This window comes from Phocoena phocoena, chromosome 12 (genome assembly GCF_963924675.1).
Source record: "Phocoena phocoena chromosome 12, mPhoPho1.1, whole genome shotgun sequence".
Taxonomy (NCBI): Eukaryota; Metazoa; Chordata; class Mammalia; order Artiodactyla; family Phocoenidae; genus Phocoena; species Phocoena phocoena.
Window position 1 is genome coordinate 52,684,574 of NC_089230.1, and position 21,884 is coordinate 52,706,457.

At 43.8% G+C, this 21,884-nt stretch overlaps 1 pseudogene; it reads right to left on the bottom strand.

Moving 5' to 3' along the window:
* Positions 1 to 835: 835 nt before the first annotated feature.
* LOC136131879 (large ribosomal subunit protein eL6 pseudogene) lies at positions 836 to 21,337 on the bottom strand (annotated as a pseudogene).
* Between the last annotated feature and the right edge of the window lie 547 nt (positions 21,338 to 21,884).

Genomic DNA, 21,884 nt, shown 5'->3' on the forward strand with positions numbered 1-21,884 from the left:
TGTGGGCACATGTACTGTTAAGAGAATCATCTTCCTTTGTGCTCTCCTAAAATGGATCAACCCAATGGCCAGTATTTTGGTAGTACTTATTTACATGTTCTACCTCTTTATGGATAAAGGCTAACTTATCTCCTAGTGAATCTTGCTAGGGTATCTTGTCCTAGGGTGTAAAAGTCACTTGGGGGATAAAACAACGAATAACTCAAAATATAACTGAAAAAGATAAAATAACTCAATTAAAAAACTCAAAAAAATAAAAGACCTCAAAAAACCTTGGTGTTGAAAAAGTAAAAGACTGTTATCGTGGAATAAAAACAAAATCTGTTCTCAAGGCAATTGGTCTCTGGTTCTCGGCTTTCAGCAAAATTGAAGGAGACCCTAAGTAAGCTGTCAGCGGCAGGGCATTAAAAATTATTTTTGATGATGGATCACTTTGTTATTTTGACGTATAACTGGAAAGGAGACTAGCATTTAGTGTCATTGCTATAACAAAACCTTCCTTTCCTCTATTTATTTAGGTGGATAGAACAAGCACTTTCTCTTACCTCTCTAAAAATGAAAAATTAGAAAAAGAATCGACTCTGAAAACTGTCATAATTTAGCATTTAGTACTATCAAGTCATAGATACATGAGTTAATTGAGATACAAAACACGGTCATTGAATTCATTAAGAGATTCATTTCTGATACATTGTATACATTTAATAATTATCTACACAATTTATAATTACGTTGACCAGTTTTATACTTGTGATAAACGTAATACCTACACCAACCAGAATTATATTTTTGGGGGAAATGTATCAGTTATTTAATTAGGTTCTTTGTAAAAAATTTAGAACACCAATTTGTGAGAGAAAACAGAACAGAGGTAGCCGTAGATCTGAGGAACAGCTTTGATTTCTTCGCAGAGTTTGTGAGTCCAGGGCTCTCAGGTCAACCTTGCTCTGCTCTGTAAGCTTGGATTTCCCTTTCTCTGCGTCGAAGGTCTTACCTTCCTGGTGTCTGGGCTTTACAGAGCTTCTTCTTTCTGAAATAAGCTTCAGGGAGATGTTTTGGGATTTCCACACCACTCACCAATTTTGGTGGAGATGACAAATTTCTGGTGTGTTCTAGCAGAGGAACTCGATTGAGGATGAGAGGTCCAGTCACAAGCAGCGTGCTACCGCCCAGCTGCTTCAGGAAAACCACCGCCATGCCTCTGCGGCACCCAGTGAGGTTGCTCACAACGGTGCTGGGAGTGATGCTAGCTCGCAGCTTCCTTACATCTGACGGAAAGGTTTTCTTTGGTGGCTCGAGAGCTTTCAAGGCACATCTTCAGTAGAACAGTATCCAGGCGCTCTGTGACGCTTATCCACTCAGGTCCCACCATTTCTGTCACCCCCAAGCGAGAAATGTCTCTTTCTTTTCAACCCTAAATGTAGCTGCTGATTACTTCCTCTTCGCCATGGCCTTGCTGGAACACATAGCAGATGGGGAAAAGCTGCCAATTCCGCTGACTAGGATGGGGTTTTGGTTGTGGTGGGGTTTCCCCTTCTGAGGTGTTTTTGGCCTTGAGGTTACGCTTCTTAACCTTGCCCTGGCATCAGACTTCTTGGCTTCAGGTTTCTTCTCCTTATATCCAGCTTCTCTGTTTTTTCATCCACCATCTTGCAAGATGGGAAAGAGCCAGAATAGTACGTTTTGACACTTGGAACATTTAGGGCCACAGAAAAACTTTAAAATATTTATCTCAATCTCTCTTTATATCTCTATTTATATATCTATATCTAACTTTCTATATGTAGCAGGAATCTATCTGTCCATCTATATAAAACAGAACATAAAAGGATCAACAGAAAGACTTTGAAGCAGAAAAAATATAAGGATAACTCTGCTGTAAGTATATTGGAAACATGAGTTTAATATGAATGAATTAATGAGTTTAATATGAATCAATTAAATATTAACTCATATTTAATGAGTTAAATATGAGTGAATTGTCCTCAGATACAGAAGGAAGATTCCATGACTGTCTGGGCCTGTGGGGAGGAGGTTTCTGGAAAAAGGGGGATTAGCCTCTAGAAAAGCAGAGACAGGAAAAGCCAGGGCTGTGGGCCTGCAGCCCAGGGCGTGAGGGCTCCCGTTCTGGTCTCGACTCTCACTCCGCTTCTTGAATTTTGGGTGGGTAACTGCTCCCTTCTGCTGATTGCCCTACGTCTCTCTTGCTTCTTCTCCCCTCCCTTCCTCCAATATCCCCTGCATTCCCCTCCTGCCCCCTTTACCACACAAAAGGTCAGGTGAGTATGGGATGGCGATCAGTATCAGGGAGCGTGAGACAGAGAAAACATGGTTATGTGACCCTGAATGTGGTTAAGTTTGTGAGGTTCTTATTTAGGTGGGGGAGTGAGAAGGGTGATTGCACAGGTGAAGCCATATCATCTCTGTTTTTTTTTCTCCTTTAAGCCCCAGAGTGGGTTCCTGGCTGGAGAGGTTTGGGAGGACAGCTGGTCTACCCCTTGGACTGGGCAAGTGGTGTAGCCGTGCTGACCCCTGCCTCCTAGAAGAGTTGGAAGACTTTCTCTTTAGTGAGGGGAGCTGAAGTAGCAGAAAGCCATCTGGACTGACTGAGAGTCAGGGGGTTGGATTCGGGCCATGCTCTGCCACTTTTTTCTGTGATCTTAGGGAAAGCGTCTCGACTCTTAATGCCCAGTTTGTAAAGGAAAACATGGAATAAAGTGATCTGTGCATCTTCTCCCTATTCCAAAATTAATGGAGAATTGGAAAGAGCTTACAAAAGCCCAGGAACTGTTATTTTTCTTCAGCATCCTTGATGAGAAAAATTACAGTGAACTTTCCGGTTCATTGTTTAAAAAAAAAAAAAAGAGGAAAAAGGGCGTCTTTTCTCTTTGAGAAACATCAAGACTTACTCTGCCCTCTAATAGTTGCCTGGGTAGAATTTTCCATCTTAGCACAAAGCAGCTCCACCTGGTTTTGTATCATCTCTTCTCTGTATACCCCTAATTTAACAAGAGGAACTGGAAGAGTCAGACAGTGTGTGGGAAGACTGGAGAAAATAAGGAAGGTATAAAAACCACTAGAGATGGAGATAAGTTAAACATTCTGGCAAATTATCACGGTGTATTGCTCATGTTGAATGCTTAGGCAGTGGGGAAGGTAGTTAAGAGAATGGCTCTAAATGCTTCATCTAATTGCAAGCAGCTGTCGATTAGTGGAGCTTGACCAACTGTTTTTAATTCCACTCAGTGGTGATGAAGAGAATGAGACTTTTAAGTGAAACTGGCAGGGGCTGTGTGTGTGCATGAAGTTGCTTGCGCTTTTTTTTAGAGGTCATAGAGTGCAGTAAATACTAAGAGATGCTCTTTGAAACCATGGCAGCCTTTCATGATAATGATTTTCCTAAATTTTGCCAGCATTTGTTGAGCTTTTGGCTGGAGGCAAACTTCTCTGTTATCCAAATTCTGGAATGATTTTTCACGGGGAGTGATTCATCCCCCAATGGTGAGTGACTGAATGGCTTGTGCCAATACAGAAGCAATTGTTGTTCGATGTTGGCAGTAAATCTCAAGTGAGAGGTAATAATGCCAGTTAAGAGTCTTCTCCTTAGGAATGTTTCATTTCACTCTTGCGATTAGAAAATAGGAAAAATAAGAAAGTGGAAAATTTTAGCTAGTTCCCTTCTGTTGTAAAACCTGCTACAAATCATCTACATTTGAGAGTTTTCTGGAAGACAAAGTTTTGAGTAGCCCAGTCTAATCAGTCTGATAACCTCTTTTGATGGAATTACTTTTCTCTATTTTCTTTTTCCTAATAATGTTAGTAATCTTTTCTAATATTTATTTGCCTTCATTTCTTGTCATACATTTAAGAAACAGTTATTTCGATGTTTCTGCGCTGCAAACTGGAGAGATCACTAACCTGACTGAAAACAAGGCTTCTATGAGGCCAGGAAGGCCTACAGGTTCTAAAAGTAGCTAACTTGTCTGAAAATATGCAAAAGAAACAATCGGCAGAAACTCCCAGGGAGAAAGGGGCTACACTCCTTCAGTGCCAATTACCATCCCTTTTACATCCTGAATTGCAGTGCCCTGAAAGAGAAAGTAAGTTTTCTAAGTATGAATGTGTGCAGAGATTTATCAACAAGGATGTTCTTCACAGCACTGTTTACAATAGCGTGGAATTAGAAGTACCCTAAATGTCTACAATTGGCATTAGCTCAGTAATTTATGGCGTTCATACGCAGGCATAAATACGTGTGAAAGAATATATCAGTGACTTGGGGAAATGGTCATAATGGACTAGATGAAAAATCAGGATCAAATGGAGTCATTTTAATAATGATTATATATACTTAAATATATATTTTAAATTACGTGATGTATGCATGTGTATAAAAAACCAAAGTCCAAAAAGAACAAAACAGAGTAGCGATGTGATTACAGGTGATTTTTATTTTCTGATTTGTGGTTTTTCTGTGTTTCCTAAATGTTCTCCAAAGAACATGTACTACTTTTATAATTAGAAAAAAGTTACTTTAAAATAAATTTCCAAAAATGTCAATTCTGATATCATAAACGATTTTATTCCTTGTCAGAATGAAGCTAAAGTGGAGACTCACTTCTGGCAAGGGAGGGAAAAAAATCAAGAAGGACAGCACTCAATAAACACCTAATTTTGTTTCTGATCTCCTGCCTGTTTGAAGCGCTCACACTTGTTTTGACTCAGCTAGATAAGTCTGCTCCTCTGAAACAGTCACAATTTCCACCAGCTGTTTTGGATGTTTGAGGTTATGTTTTTATTTGAGTGAATTTCACTGCCTATCCCTGAGCTAGCTTATGAACAATTGTAAAGGAAGTCTTTGAGGCCGACTCAGAGGAAAGCTGCTAATCTCATGACATTCACAAGCATTTGAAAAGGCAGCTCCATCTGTGCCGTTTCTGTTTTTCTTCCACGGCAGGTCTCTTGATGTCAGAAAGATGGGTCACTTCTCGGGTCCAGTTGTTGCATGGAGCGTCCGTGACCACAGCTGTGCCCAGGGATTCTGATAGACTCCCTTAGGAGGCAAAAGGCACATTTCATATGAGATGCGAGTGACAAACCCTGTGCCGGGTACGCTTTCAACTCTTTCCTGGGTTCTGTAGTAATTCTTTTCCACGAGTTCAGGGTTGGTGAGCGCTCTGGCAGGAAGCTGTTGATCATTGAAAGCCACCAAAGGAGGGCTGCTGTTGTCTGTGCCCGAGACGTCTGAGACTTTCCTTTGAGTTGGAAGCCAGGGGGTTCTCGGTGAATGATGTGGCAGAGTTTCTGGAAACTGATTTGGGGAAGAGGAAGCTGACTTGTGTGGGAGTCACCGTCTCAATTGTCATTCTCTGGCACCCCCTCCTCCATAATAGTTTTTTCAAACAAAAGAAAAATGCTGAAGCTGTTAGTAGGAGTTGGGATTGAGTTAGAAATATTCTGGAGTCGAGTGAAGGTTTACCTGACTTTAGGAGCTCACCTTTGTGAGTTATTACCAGTTTTAGTTTAGTATTTCTTCCAGCGTGCTTTGTCCTCTTCTCCTTTTTTTTCATTCGTCAAACTAATCTGACCCAAATCTGTTATTTTTTCATTTAAATGCTGTTTGCAGATTGAGTACCTGTAAGCCAGCTGCTTTGCCTGGGAATCAAGAAAAATGTTATAAAGAGTGTATATTCAGGGAGCTCACAGAGGAGAGAATGAAGGCAAGTAAGCAGTGATGAGGCTAAGTGCTAAGCTAAAGCAGTGATTTGTTAGGAAAAATTTTATCAGTAGAATCCCAGAGGGGCTGGCAAAGCTGTAGGCCTGGAAGTTCTGTCTATCTCCAGAGAAACTGCTAGAACAGATGGTTACTTAAGCATCCTAGACCAGAGCAGCGTGTTGATTTGCTAGTAGAATTCCATCGGTCAAGACTCTTTCAGCTGCAAGTGACAGAAATTCAGCTCAAGTTCAAGGATATTGAACTTCAGGCCCTGCTAGATTCAGGCAATGTTATCAGGAGTCTATCCCTGTCCTTTCTTGCCTGAGGTTTCTTCAGTGTTGGTGTCATTCTCTGCCACACTCTTCCCTCCGGGGCAGTGGCCACCAGAAGCCCCAGACTTATTGCCTATCAGTTTGGCAACCCCAGAGGAAAAAAAGAGGGTCTCTGGCCCAACAGTTTTAACAGTTGTTTGGTGCTGACTCTCTTTAGGCAGCTCTGAGCCAATCTTTGTGGGTTGGGTGTGTGTGCACGCTGACTGGACAGACCTATGTTTGGAGCTCTTCCCTGTGCCCAGTGAATGACTGCTGGGTAGGCACTTCCACCACAAGGCCCCTTGATGTCCTTTTCTTGAACAATTATTATAACTTGAACTGTCTTAAGTTATCAGAGTGGCTCTAGTAGCCTTCAACCTCAATGCAGAAGGGATTGGAATTTTCATTTTTCTGATTTCTTGTTTCCCACGGGCTCTTGAACCCTTAGGCAAGTTTCCCCACTCCCTTCCCGGCAGTGAGATCTTGCTCTGTAGGGGTTTAGGAAGAGTGCCTCTCCTCCCCCAGCCCAGGGGGAGGCTACTTCTCTTCTGTTTGTGTGATTAAGAGGTGACTCAAATGTTTAGTGCAGTGGTTCTCAAGGTTGTGGTCCCCAGATCAGCAGCATCAGTATCACCTGGAAACTTGTTAGAAATGCAAATTCTCTGGTCCGATCCCAGACCTACTGAATCAGAAACTCTGGGGGTCAGGCTCAGACATCTGTGCTTTGACAAGCTGTCCAGGTGATTCTGATTCAAGTTTTGAAACCACTGATTTAGGGGACAGTCCAATACAGTCTTCTCTAGGAAGACTCTGAGTCCGTCTAGAATTTTCTGCTTTATGTTCTGCCTTCCCAGGCTCCTGACACCAAAGGAAAGATTCTTTTTTTTTCTTGATGTCCCTTGTTGGAATTGAAGAGACTATTCTGTGCTTGGAGTAGGAGCTTTGCAGTGAAGCTGCTGCCGAGAATCCTTCAGTAGACTTCTGTTGGCCACACATCAGGGAATGAATGTTCCTGGATGAATGTTCCAGCTGCTAGGCTCATCTTAGACGAAGGAACTTTGAAAATCTTTCTAATTCTCTGAGGGGACGTTGTTTGACATAGACCTAGCAGTGTTTCACGGCTGATCAGAGGGCCTACAGATCCCATATTTCATGGAATCATTTACATATCCAATATATAATAATGCTGGGCTGGGTGCTGGACATACAATTACTCACAAAACAGGCATGCTACCTGCCCTCATTGAGCTCAAGGTCTAGTGGAAGATGAAGGCATATAAGTGGGCATTAACAGTAGAGTGTGATTTGTTGGGGAAAAGTAGTGTTTGGGAGTTCACTGCAGGCCACCTAACACAGACTGGACTGGACAGGGAAGGCTTGTCAGGGGAAGTTTTGTCTAAACTGGGACCTGAAGGAGGAATAGTCATTGTTTGGCAAAGAAAGGGAGAAGAGAATGCCAGGCAGCATATACAAAAGTCTGTAGTTGAAGGAGAACTTGGTGTGTTCAAGGAACTAGAAAAAACTCAGCATGGCTGGACTTGGAGGCAATAATGAGGGGTAAGAAGATGGGATGGGCCAAATTATGCAGATCGTATTAACAGCTTTGGACCTCATCCTAAAAACAGTAGTAACCCACTGAAGAGTTTCAGGCTGAAGAAGTGAGGTGATGGGATTTGTTTCAGAGTGAGTGCTTGAGGATGGAATGGAGATGAAATAGGGCAGAGTCAAGATCACAGACAGGAAGACAACTCAGAAGGCTGTTGTGCTAATGAAATGAAAGGTAGCGGTTCCTGAGTCTAGGCTAAGGAAAAGGGGGTTGGAGAGTGGTGGGTTAATGTGGGCCACTGCTGTGTGGGTGAAGTGTGGGCCAAGGGAAAGAACATTCAAATAAGGATTCCCAGGTGGCCAACTTGGGTAACCTGACAGTGGAGGGGCTATTTACCACTAGGAAGCAGTAGAGAAGGTATAAGTCTCCAGGAGTCAGGGGTTCAATTTTAGACAAGTTGAGTTTGTAAAATGCCCACGAGGAGATATGCAGTATGCAGTTGCTGTCCAGGTCTGAGCTCAGACAAAAGGTCTGGGTGAGAGTAAATATTTGACAGTCATCAATACATGAATGGCTCTAAGGCCAACAGAGCAGATGTGATGCCCTAAGGGGAGTGTCTGAGTGGGGAGAGAGGAGGGCTTAGAGCCCAGAGGAGCTCTGGGGATAAGAAACAACAGAGGAAGAAAAACCTGTAAAAGTGAGTGGTCAGAGGACCAGCCACACATGAAATATGGTAGATGTCATGGAGGCCGAGGAAAGCAGGTTTCAGTGCTTTCTAGAATGGCTTGGTTGTAATGTCTCAGTTCTGTACCTGACTGAGCTTGGGCCAGGTCATCTGCAGAAGTTATGCAGTGCTACCCTCCATCTGCCAGAAACCTCTGTCGCTATTCCAAACGTGCTTTTTCAGGAAGAGACACTTTTCAGGAAACATTGCTTTCCTGTAATTATTTTCTTAGACAGATAAAATGGCACTTGCTGAGTCATAATTTATTTAAGAAGACCCCGTCCACACGTTCTTTCAACTGGCTGTCTTTTTCTAGGTGAAATCAGTTAGATGCCTTACATATTTTCCTCTCCTTATCTTATCTCACTCCACTTTCAGGTCTATATTTCACTGTGCCTCTGACCCCCAGCATGCTTTCAGACAGATGGTCACAGACAGATGTTCACTCTGTAATTGTAAGTTACCCAAATGTGGCAGCAGCGTGTCTTCTGGTACCCAACTGTTAAGAGTGTTCTGTGGCCAACTCAAATCAACAGTAATCTGAATTACTGTCTTTCTTCTCTTTTTCTTTCTCTCTCTACAGCTGGACACCCTGGGGAGTTATTTTGGCTAGAACTCGACATGCACAGCTGATACCTCCAGCTGTACATTCTTTGGTCCTTTTTGGCTCTACACAAGCTCTTGGTGTTCTTACAGTTTACTCAAGTGGAGAGCCGAAGGGATAGTAGCCCACCCAGATATTCTTTAAAGGCATTAAAAATGGTTCCTAATTTCTGAGGCCAGTCCTGTCAGTAGAAGTGAGTAGGAGGAATAGTTCAAAATATTGGGTTGGCCAAGAGGTTCATTTGGGTTTTTCCATAACATTGTAAGGAAAAACCCGAACGGACTTTTTGGCCAACCCAATATATTGGGAGTCAAATTCGTATTTTGGTACTCTTGGCAATTTATATCTTTGTTTCCTACTGGTTAAAAGGTCAATAAAATGGCTGTGCTGTGGTTGACCTAATAATGCAGCCCACTCACTACATGACAAAGATGCAGTATATTTTCAAAATATTTCATTCTGAGCTATACTATGCCATAAAGACCAAAGATTTAACAGAGTCTAACATGGCGCATTATGGGAATTCATTCGTGGCTTTAGGGATCCCCCGCAGGCTGATGAGTCCCAGCTCCACTTCTCTAGGCCTGTCTCTTTCCCTAAACCTGAATCCAAGGTCTCCTATTATCCATTGGCTCTTTTTACCTAAATGTCTTGCTAGCACCATCTCAAAGGCCATGGGTTCCTACTGAGCTCTTTTTTCTCTTCTCAAAGCATACTTTCTCCTCCATTTTTTCCGTTTCCATCAGCTCTACTGACCTCCCACTCCAGGCCTCTGAATCTTCTTTGACTCTTCCTTCACCTGTACTCTTGATACCCCATCAGCTGCCCAGGTCTTCCTGGTGGTGCCACTGAATCACCGCTGCCCCTCTTTTCCTCATGCCATGGTCGTGCTAGCTCAGACCTATATATTTTTATTGTTGTGGGTCTGCAGATGTCTCCTAAGTGCTAAGTGGCCTTTCTTCCTTCTCTGTTCTCCTTTTACTTCATCACACAAAGAGATGTTGAATTAATCCTCTAAAACACTGTGTTTTACTACAGCGCTCCCCTATTCTAAGGTATTCCATAGCTTCCTGTCATCTTCAGGGTGAGTCCCACACTTCCCCCAAAGACTCTGGAGTCCTTGCACAGTCTCCTCAGCTGCCCTCTAGGATAAGGTTACTCCAGCCACTTATATTTATCTTGCTTCATTACTCCAGCTTGTCAAAATAATTTTGATTCTTTCTGTCATTCAAGGTGTTTGTTATCCAGCTCAGTTTTGCGTCAGAAAATGTGTCATATACGAGTATACATCCTCAGCATGTGATTTGCATGTTGATAAATGCCATTAAATATTACAGGAAGAGGACACAAGGATAAGCCCTAGAAATTTCTGGAGGACTGAATGTTTTGAACTGGGGACTAAGATTGCCATTGATCTTGGAAAATGATCCTTTGCCCTCTGCGATATCCTCACCTAAACATTTCATGGTTCTTTGAGCCATTCCTTTCTTCATTTATCAAACATTGACTGAGCACTTCCCTTCTCAAAGACAATTCTTTTCTCTCTCTGAGTAAGTATCTCTCTGCTTGAAGTCTACTCCTTTCATGAAAGGCCGAAACCAGCTTTTATTTATTTGTTTGTTTGGCTTGTTTACATTTCAGAGATTTGTCAGAGGTAAAAGCTGTTGATGGGTTTTGACTCCCGTGGAGGAAAGTTAGACACCTGTTTTGACATCTAAGAAATAACTCCCATTTTTCTATATTGTTCGGGTTACCGTTGCTACATAACAAACACCCCTTCAACCACAGTACTGTAACGCAATACCAGTGTTTGTATGCTTTGGGGGCAGGAATTCAGAAAGGGAACAGTGGGGATGACTTGTTTGTGCCCTCCCCTCCCCCATGTCTGAGGTCTCAGCTGAGAAGATTCAAAGTCTGGGGTTGACTCAACAGCTGGGGACCAGAGTCATCTGAGAACACGCTCACCCACATATTTGGCACCTGGGAGAAGAGGACTTGAAGACCATTACTGCCACCTTCACACATCCTCTGTGGCTTGACTTCCTCGTAGCACGGCAGCCTTAGGAAAGTCACACTTCTTACCTGTGGGCTCAGGGCGCCACTGATGACTGTCCCTTGTGAATACGGTAGAACTGTATAGTTATCCATAAGCAAGCCCTGGAGTCACTCGGCAGCACTTCAACACATATTACTGGATACAAGTGAATCACAAACTTCCCAGATTCAAAAGCAGGGGGTGGGGCTTCCCTGGTGGCGCGGTGGTTGAGGGTCCGCCTGCCGATGCAGGGGACACGGGTTCCTGCCCCGGTCCGGGAAGATCCCACATGCCGCAGAGCGGCTGGGCCCGTGAGCCACGGCCGCTGAGCCTGCGCGTCCGGAGCCTGTGCTCCACAACGGGAGAGGCCACAACAGCGAGAGGCCCACGTACCGCGCAAAAAGAAAAAAAGAGCAGGGGATATAGACCCCATGTGTCCCTAGGAAAAATGTCAATAAATTTGAAGATATGCTTTAAAATTGTCACGTATATGAGTTGAGGCATCAGCTGTAGTTACTGCCTTTAGAAACATGACCCAGTGGCCTGATGTTTTGGGAAATTTGCCAGCTTGTCCAGTACAGGTAACTCAGGGTAAAAATAACCTAAAGAAGAAATGTAATGATCACTTGCGCATATCATTTGCTTTCCTTTGCCTTTCCCCTCACCCTTGCTGCCTTCGGAATGTACCTCCTAATAAAATCTTAGCACTTAAACTTGGGGAAAATGTTTTTTTTTAGGTTTGAACCTTTTTTATTAAAAGAAGTCTGGTAAGAACATATCTTCATTTTCTTTTCTTCTTCTTTAATAGGCTAGAGTTTATTTCTTTTAAGACTTAAAAAAGGTGCTTCTGAGAGTTTCAACATTTGGCAGTTGGTAATAAGTGGGAAATGTGATTGTACAAAGCCCAGTTTGGGTGAAGAGGCAGGTGGCATTTTTGGAGAAATCAGTGTCAACTTGAGGCTGCAGCCGCACTGACTACCTCCAGCCCATCTGCGGAGACATTTCTGTCTCCAGCAAGTAAAGCCCCCTCCTTCTGCCTGCTTTGACTGCCTTTCCAAGTTCCCCTTTTTTTTTTTTTTTTGACCTTGAGTTTCAGCTTGATGCGTTGTCAAGAGGACTGTGTCACTGGATTCTACCTGTGAGAACTTCAGAGGCTGTGGCTATGGAGAGGGGCAGTTTTCTGCTCTTCTAACACCTGTGTTGACATTCGTTAAACAAATGCTCATTGAGAACCTTTCATGCCCCAAGCACTGTACTAGGGAATATAATTACAAAAAAAAGAGCAAAACCAGACATCATTCCTGCTTTCGTGGAGCTCACGTGTAAGGAGGCCTGAAGTAGCAATTTGTCCAGCTACTCAGGAGAGCTGTGATGTGCTCTGAAGGCTTACTAAGTGGGTCTGATGATGCAAAGCTTCCCTGAGGAAGCAGCATTTGAGCTGAGGTCTGAGGCGTGAGTAGGTGTCAATCAGGAAAAGAAGGGAGAGTGACCCAGACAGAGAGAGCAGCCTGTGGAAGGAGGGGACAGGAAGAGTTGAAAGGACTCAGGATGAGTGAAAGGGGTGGGGGTGGGGGGGAAGGTGTTGGGGGGAAGGCGTGGGGTGGAAGGCATGGCTGATGAGAGTAAGAGCCAGACTACATGAAGCCCGGAGACCATGACCATGGTGTGTCAGTTAGGGTTCTCCAGAGAAACAGAACCAAGAGAAGATATATGTGTCTTCAACATACCTATATATCTATATATCTATATCTCTCTCTATATAAAATACAGAATAAGAGATGTATAATGCATATCCTATTTTATATATAATATATATCCTACATATATATAATTCTCTATATAATATCCTATGTATAATATAACCCCATATATGAAATTATATCTACATAAAGAGAGCTGGCAAGTCTGAAGTCTGTAGGTCAGGCAGGCAGGTGGCTACCAACTCAGGCGGGAGATGATGCTGCAATCTTGAGGCAGCATTTCTTCTTCTTCTTTTTTATGGCCGTGCCCGCCTCACGGTGGCATGCATGCGGGATCTTAGTTCCCTGACCGGGGGTTGAACCTGCGCCCCCTGCCGTGGAAGTGTGGCGTCTTAACTACTGGATCGCCAGGGAAGTCCCAAGAGTTTCTTCTTTTCTGAGAAACTGGTTTTTTTCTCTTAAGGCCTTTGACTGAGTGGATGAGGCCCACTACTTTATCAAGGAATTTCCTTTACTTAAATTTGACTGTGGCCGTTAAGCACATCTAAAAATGTCTTCACAAAAACACCTCAATTAGGACTTCCCTGGTGGTCCAGTGGTTAAGACCCTCCGATCCCTGGTCAGGGAGCTAAGATCCCACATGCCGCACGGCATGGCCAAAAACTAAAAATTAAAAAGAAATTTAAAAATATTAAAAAACCCACCTCGGCTAGTGGGTAATTACTGGGTATTATAACCTAGCCAAGTTAGCATATCAAATTACCCATCCCACACAGTGAGGAGCTTGGAGTAATGGAAAGCCTTTGAAGGGTTTTAGGAAGAGGTGGCATAGTTAAATTTGTGTTTCCCAAATGCACTTTATGCTGAGAGGAGGTTAGCGTATATCACCGTCACCAGGGGTCCTTGTGATGGTCATAAGACACTTAGATTATTCATGGACTCTTCCAGGAGACCGTCTCTGTCCTCCATGGTGCCTTGGCACTGAAAGGATCAGATGCTCCTCCTGGGTGTGCCCCTACCATCTTAAAATTACCTCTTCTTAGTCAGGACTTAACATGCTGTGTTTTATTTTGTGTTGACTTATATCTCTCTCTTCAACGAAGCTAGATGTTCTTTGGACAAAGGAAGCATGTCTTGTCCACCAGTGCATCTCTAGTGCCTGGGACAGTGCCTGGCGCTTATGTACCCAGTAAGCGTTTGTGAATGCAATGAGCTTGGATGGGTTTAGGGTTCCCCCCAGAATACAATACCTTATGAAGAATTAAGGAATAACAGTCCTATCGGTAGTGCTAGGTAGCAGAAAGCTGACATTAACGTGAAAATTGTTACGCTCTTATTTCTAGCTTCCTTTCACTGGCATGATACGTGATTGCTCTTTTATTTATTTTGCATAGATTGCCTATTTTCGAATAAAATAATTTCTTAAACTCTTTATTTTGGAAAAATTTTATATTTACAGAGAAGTTGTAGAGATAGCACAGAGAGTTCCTGTATGCCCGTCGCCAGTTCTCCTAATGTTAATATCGTACATTACCGTGGTATAGTTGTCAAAACGAAGAAACCTAACTCTAGACTTTATTTGCCTTTCACCAGTTTTTTCCATGAATGCCCTCTTTCTGTTCCAGAATTCAATCCAGGGAACCACATGGCATTTAGACATGTCTCCCTGGTCTCCTCTGGTCTGTGACAACTTCTCAGTCTTTCCTTGTTTTTCAGGACTTTGACAGTCTTACTGTATTGAGGAGCACTGGCTAGACACCCTGTAGTGTCCCCCAGTCTGGGTTTGTTTGATGTTTTCTCATGATTAAAAACGAGTGTTATGGTTTTTTAGAAAGAATACCACAGAAGTGGAGTGTCCTTCTTGTCACATCATGTGACAGGGTACATGATACCCACATAATATCACAGAGGATCTTAACCTTCATCACTTGGTTAAGGTAGCATTTGTGGGCAGATCTCTCCACTGTAAAGGTATTATTTTTCCACTTCTCCACTGTATTCTTTGGAAGTGAGTCACTAAGGTTAGCCCATCCCCAAACAGGGAGGGGATAAGCTGTACCTCCTGGAATGAAGAGTATCTGCATACATTATTTAGAATCCTTCTTTAAGGAAGATTTGTCTCTTTTCACCCACCTACTTATTTAATCATTTGCTTATATCAGTGTGGACTCGTGTATTTATTTTCTACTTTGGGTTATAATCCTATAGGATGCTATTTATTTTGTTGCTTAAATTATTCCACCTTTGGCCATGGGAGCTCTTTCAGGTTGGTTCCTGTGTCCCTTTGATATGCCTCCATCCTTTTATTTTTTTGAACACATCTCTCTTTTCTGATACCACAAGAACCTGCAGGTATATCTTGTGTTTTCCCTGCCCCACTCCCAGAAATAGCCATTTCTTTGTAGAGCCCTGGTTCCTTTAATTGGAAAACGGTATTTAGAAACCAAGATCTTGGTGCTGGGTGTGCTTATTTCTTCTTGGGCCCCATTGCTTCTGGGCTCTGTCAGCAAACAGAGCTGGGAATAATGTGTGTGTATTAGTTGTGTAAACACATATCTATAATTATTTCTGTATCTAAACATCTGTATATATACATTAAGCTAAACATGAGTTTATACTGGTGTCTCTGACTATAATACAACACTGTAGGGTTCATTCTAGTCGTTCTTGCTTATCTGTAACCCCTTCTCCAATAGTAGGAAACCTGGCTCCCACTGTCCGCTGTCCGTTTAATATTTGTTCAACCACAGCATAACTGTAAAGCAGTTTCAGAATTGTTAACCTGTATCCCCATGAGAAACAAATTTAGCAACTAGGGTACAGTGTTTATGTACGGTTCCTTTGTTTTTAACATAACCATTTTTATAGAGAAGAGGTATAACAAAGTAGTTGAGAATACAGTCTATAAAGCCAGATTGACTTGGTTCAAATCCTGGCTCCATCACTTATTAGCTGAATAAGCTTGGATGTGTTACTATCCTCTCAGTTTCCTCATCTGTAAAATGGGGATGATAACGGTATTTACTTCATGGGGTTGTTCTGAGGATTAAATGAGTCAATGTATGTAAAGTACTTAGGATATTGTGTGGCATGGAGTAGACACTATTTCAGTGCTCTATTATTGTTAGGGCTGAGATGAAATTTGTTTTAGCTGCTACCAGTATAACGCCAGGTATGTTGGGGCGCTATCTATATACATTTGAACGATGGCGTCATCTCTATTTACTCAACTATCTTCTCATAGTATTCAGCAGAGGGATTTATATAGAACTCCTTCCTATATCTTCTATTCAGCCATTCATGTTGTCTTTCTGTCTGGAGTTGTCATTCACTTCTCTACCAGGTTTTTTTGTCACTCAGAAAGTGTAAGATTTTAAGTCCAAGAGTTTTAGCCCTCTGACTTTGACCTTCTTGAGATCATGGATCATAACCTTATTCTAATTTTGTATCCCCGGCTTCTAATGCATTTCCAGAACAATGAATGAAGGATTGAATCATAGTGATTGAGCAGTCCATTCGTCTAAGCTGTAGGTTCAGTGGCTGGTTTCTTATTCTGTAATTAAGTCTGGTTTCTCTGTGGTTACCACTGCCTGGAAAATCATAGATTTTTGTAAACCTTGAAATAGAGGTTGGGGGCTTCACTCAGAACATTTATGATAATGTTCTGGCTGCTGTTGTTATTAATATTGTTCAGCCAAATGGCCCTGGTTTCTGCCTAGCGGTAGTCAGCACTTCTGGGCAGGATCATGTGTTACCGGCATTTTAATTAGGCTTCAATGAGCCCAGCTGCAATTGCGTCAGCAGTCTTTTAAACTATTTTTCACATTTGGGGTTTGATAAAATACAATATGTATTTTCCCCACCATTTTCCCTTTATGCTAAAAAAAAAAAAACCCCAAAACAAAAACAGAAGACCCACATAAACCAAAACCACTGTACACAGAGGTGCTTTTGAAGGTAAAATCACTTCATACGGGGCTACTAATTTTTTTCATGACTAGTAAGTTTTGCATCATTGAAATATAAAATCAAACCCAAACTGATGCCTAGTCCTTTAAGTCACCTTAGATGTTTTAGAAAATGCCCTGCCCCTTAAAAATAGAGCAAGCAACACTTTCTCTGGCAAAAATAGCGGAAAGCAGGAATTCCTAAGCCTCCGATGTCTTCTTTTTCTTTATTTTAATTATCTTAAGGCACTGTAGATTTCAGGATTAGTGTTTGGGATCACAGCCAAATCCAAGGTGAGGTGATCAAATCCATGTAGCCCAAAGTGAATAGAGGTCATTCAGCTACCTGGGAAGCCTTCAAAGGGCAGACAGCTGCTAAGACGAGGTCGGCCAGGTAGCCTGACAGTTGGGGCCACAGTGGCTGTGAAGTGACCCTATCATTCTCAGTGACCAGTGAGTTACTTTAATCCCTTTGCTGAAGTCTCCCTCCATGCCCACTGTCAGAGACTCAGGCGTCAGGGTCTTCAGCAATAACTGTTTTTTAGGAAGTAATTTCTATCCCACTCAGGCCTGGTTTACTCTTGTTTTGCAAAGGTGGATGATTTTTTTTCTATAAGATACACCACCTCCTTAGATCTCCATTTCTTTTCCAGAAGAAAGTGGTTCTGAATACTTTCCTGGGCTTTTTTTTTTTCCTCCCACATCGGATCCCTACCTATTCTTATAATTGAGGAGGCTGTGAAGGGTGGATGTATTACTTTTGGTTGTTTTAATTTGAGTAGAACAAAGCAAGACCAAGAATCGGCAGCACACGACACCCACGTCTCGGACTGCCTGGGAAACAGATCTAGCCGAGCGCCCGCTGGGAGCCACTTAGGTGTGAGAGGCCGCACGGCTTGTGTACAGCTGCACCGCCACAGTGGTTAACCTACCACCGGGGAATTGGTGTGCGGTGGACAGCATTAGTTACCAGGGGAAATGATTTGGCCATTTCTAGGGGAATTTGTTATAAAATAGAACTGTGTATGTAATACTTTTTACTGAGTTGCTCAATACATTTCATAGAACAAGACACCTTCCTGTCAAGGAGCAGGTGTGTCCACGTTTCACCGACAGGAAAATGAATTGGGTTTGCTTCAGGCCTCACCGTCACTCAGATGAAAGGTGGGAGAACTAGAAGAAAGTGGCTCTCACAACAGCTCCCAGACTGTGAACTTCCAGACCCGGCTTGCTGACTGCATCATTTCCCTGATGGCCGGTTACAAACAGGCCAACCTGCCCTGTCACCTCAAGAGGCTGCCAGCACCGGTAGCCCATCCAGCCGGTTGTCTGAAACCTCTTTTAGCGTCTGGCTCAGATTCCCGACTTTCCCCCGGCTTCAGTGTCTGCCCTCAGCCTCCTTAGAGGCACCTTTTCCCCTTTCTGTACTTCGCCATGGTTACCAGGTAGTGGCTTCTGCTGTCATGGGGAAGGAGAGGTAATCTTGGCCCATTTCCCCCTTAATGAAATAGTGTTCTCCCTTCCAAGACCCTAAACTAAATGTTATATGAGTATTATTTGGAGAGAATCGTCATAGTCCAGTATAAATCAGAAGTCATCCATTCGTAGAGTAGGGTGCTGGGATTACAGTCTGTCAGCTCAGAGGAAGGAAGAACAGGCTAGTCTAGTCTGTCTTGTTGGCCAGATGGTGGTTAATCAACTGCATCCTGGCCAGACCCAGACTACTGGGCAATATGGGTCATGACAGCATAGGAGAACCCAAGCCACAGCTGGAGGTGTAAACCTCTAGTCCTAACTGTTCCAGGGATCTGCGGGGGGTGCTTCTGCACTCTAGAATGTAAGAGCTGAAGAAGCAGGAGGTCAGGTGTGATGGAGCAAGACAGGCTTCAGAACCAGCAGATCTGAGTTCAGAATCAGTGCAAAATCTTCCAATTTGCAGGATTGTTGTAAAGATTAGAAATAACCTATGCATTGCCTGGCACACGATAGCTGTTAATAGCAGCCTCTCAATACTAATTATTGGAAAAGTACTGCTAGACCAATGACAACACAGTATTGTAGACCAAAGAGTTTAATTAGTCCAGTTCTGTTTCCCTAAAGCCCATTAGAAAAACCAACTTTCTGGGGCTTCCCTGGTGGCGCAGCGGTTGAGAGTCCGCCTGCCGATGCAGGGGACTCGGGTTCGCGCCCCGGTCCGGGAAGATCCCACATGCCGCGGAGCGGCTGGGCCTGCGCGTCCGGAGCCTGTGCTCCGCAACGGGAGAGGCCACAGCAGAGAGAGGCCCGCGTACCAAAAAAAAAAAAACCAAAAAACCAACTTTCTTTAAAATATTTTCCAAAGACGAACGCCTGTTGATTGTCAAGTTTGTAAAATTCAGAAAGTTAACTCCGTGATTTTCATGTTAGTGCATTTCCTTTTTCTATATATGTATTTATATCCAATCCACTTTATGATTCAGATGCGGTTTTATATCCTTTTTTTCCCCCTTAATATTATAATGAGAAAAAGCTCTTAAGTTTCTTAATTTTCATGGAACAACAAATTCCTGAAAGTGTCCTCTTCAGTGGAACTATGCCTACTGCGTGCGCTTACCCAACACAGTAGCAAATTCCTAGGAAAGTGTGAGAATTCTTCGGTAAAGCGAATATTCAGTTTTATAACCAAAAGGAAGCCCCAGACCAAAGAGCAAGTGTCTAGTGATGGGTAAAGCCAGAGGAAATGGTGTGTTAACTTGACTGTTCATACAGCAGAGAGTTTGTTTTGTGTTATGGAAAATTTCACACATGTACAAAAATAGGATAGTACACTGAGCCTCGGGCTCAGCCATCCTCTGGCCTCAACCGTTATGAACACGTGGCCAGCCTTGTTTCTGCTCTCCTCCCACTCACCACCCACCACCCGCCAGGTGATTTTTGACGTAGATCTCAGATGTCATTTGCTTTCACCCAAGGCACACTTTGGGGCCAGATCCTGTGTTGCTCTGTGGTGTCTGGTTCACGCTCACTGGTGCTGTAGGAACACGCCCAGGATGTAGAATGAGACACACAGGTGTTCAAATCTAAGCCCCATCGCTCCTTAGCTTCAACTTAGGAGAAACTGAGGCTCAAGCACCTCCTCTGTGACATGGAGATGCTTCCCAGAGTTATTGTAGGAATGAACGTGGATGACATATGTAAAGCATCTCCCAGTGCCCTTCAGTTGGTAGGTACTTGACAAATATCACATCTCTCCCCTTCCGTCCAACATCCCCCACCCCCCCACTCCTGTATCTTCTCCCTGGGACTGACCTCCTTCTTGACCCCTGCCCATCCCAGTCCCTGGAGCTCAGACCTTGCTGTCTTTATCCCTCACAGCAGGTTCCCTGTTGCCAACTGCCGCTGCCGCTGAGGATTTAAGCTGCTCTCTTCTTGAACAACGCAGGAAATTAACAGCACCTCTGCCACTCAGTGAGTGAGACCTAGAATTACTCTTCTTGCCTCGAATCTGGTGTGTGTGGTCCAGCTGAGAACCCAGGATTCTGGTGTAGCCTACATCCTCCCCCTTCCTTTACCACATTGAACTAATCTGCGCTCTGGAATAGTTTATCTCCTTTTGCTTTGTTTTCTCCATTGGGTCTGGAGTTGGGTTTCCTGGTTGATTAGCTGTTTGACTGAGGCAGAATCACCTTACTGGGGTATGCGCTCTTGGGTGGGGGGGGGCACCTCCTGGAGTCTCCAGGGGTTGCTGGAATGAGGGCATGAATAAAATGGTGAGTGAAGCCAAGGCTGGAAGCTGCTGGTGGGGGGAAGTGGACAAAGGCTGGGGCAGGTTCACGTTCAGGTTCAGGTTAGCAGCGCTCAGACTTCCCTTCTGGGGAGGACGGGCGCTTAGCTGGCCCTCAGGCATGAGGACACCTAGTATGGGGGAAGCGGAAGGGGTTGTGCAACAGGACTGAACATGGCCAGGCCTGTGGTGTGGCCGGCACTTTGGGGCGAGCTGAGATTGGGCAGGTTGGGACTTGCCAGCCCAGGAGGCTTTGGCAGGGGCGCCTGGCTCTTTTTTCCCCACAAATCCGGTTCTCACTCTCTAGATGTGATAATGGGAGAGGTCTTGCCGGGCTACGCTGTTTCTTCAGCACTGCCCTTCCCGCAAACCGCAGCCATTGGACAGCCGGGACCCACGTGGTTCACTCTCAAAGTGCTGTGTTACAAGAAGCACAGATAGGAATTCTCATCCTTTTCTAACCCTCTTGCTAACATTTGAGAGTGTTCCAGAACATAGCTCACAATTCTTTTTTTATATTCTCTGCCCTCTTCTCTGGGCCTCCCAGGGGCTCGGAGGCCCCTCGCTCTCCTGTCCCGTCCACCCCCAGCTCCTGATCACTTTCACTTAGTACCTGCTGTCTTGTTCTGTGATCCCCTCTCGTGTCTGCCTCATACCTTCCAGCATGTGCCGCCCGGTTTGTCACGATGCCCACCCTCCTGACAGTTTAGTTCTCCTGTTTTTCCCTAGAGAACATATTGGTGTGGCTTTTTGTCTTTCCCTCCCCAGATGAATTAACGCTTTAAGGCTCTGATATCCCAGGAGAGAAAAGTCCTTTATTTTCTCCCATCACATGACTCTCACCTGCCCTCTGGCCCCCCCGCAGCCCCCCACCCTGCTGCACTTGCCGGGATGAGGACCTTTGCTCTGCCAGCTGCCCCTGCAGGGTGACAACCCCAGTGACTCGCCACCTGGGTCCATCCAGCCCCGCTGTTTCAGCTGCTGTAGTCATACTGTGGCTTTCACCTGAGTCAGACCAACTTATGACAAAGACGCCCACGCTTTCTGAAGAAGTTGATCGGGCTCTAGGCCCTGTCCTCTGGGGGTCACTTATCTTGAGTTTTGATATCTGGGCTTCTGCCCTATTCTTTGTAAAAAGCCTACTCCACAGCCCTCTGTTCTCTCTTAAGGGACTGGAATCCTGCCATGGAATCCTAGTAGGGTCACCCAGGCTTGAATGCCTGCTTTTTTTTTTTGGTTTTGTTTTGATTTTTATTTATGTGTTTTTGAAAAATAAGAATTGTATATATTTAAGGTATACAACGTGATGATGTGATATATGTAGCGCTGTAAAATGATTTCCACAATCAGATTAATTAACATATCCATCACCTCCCATAGTTCTTTTTTTTTTTTTTTGGTGTAGTGAGACTGCTTGAGATTTGGCCTTGTAGCAGATTTCCACCGTGTAATACATTATTAACTATAGTAACCATGCTGTACATTAGGTCTTTAAAATTTATGTATTTAAGGTCTCGGGTTGAGCTTTTAAGCACTTT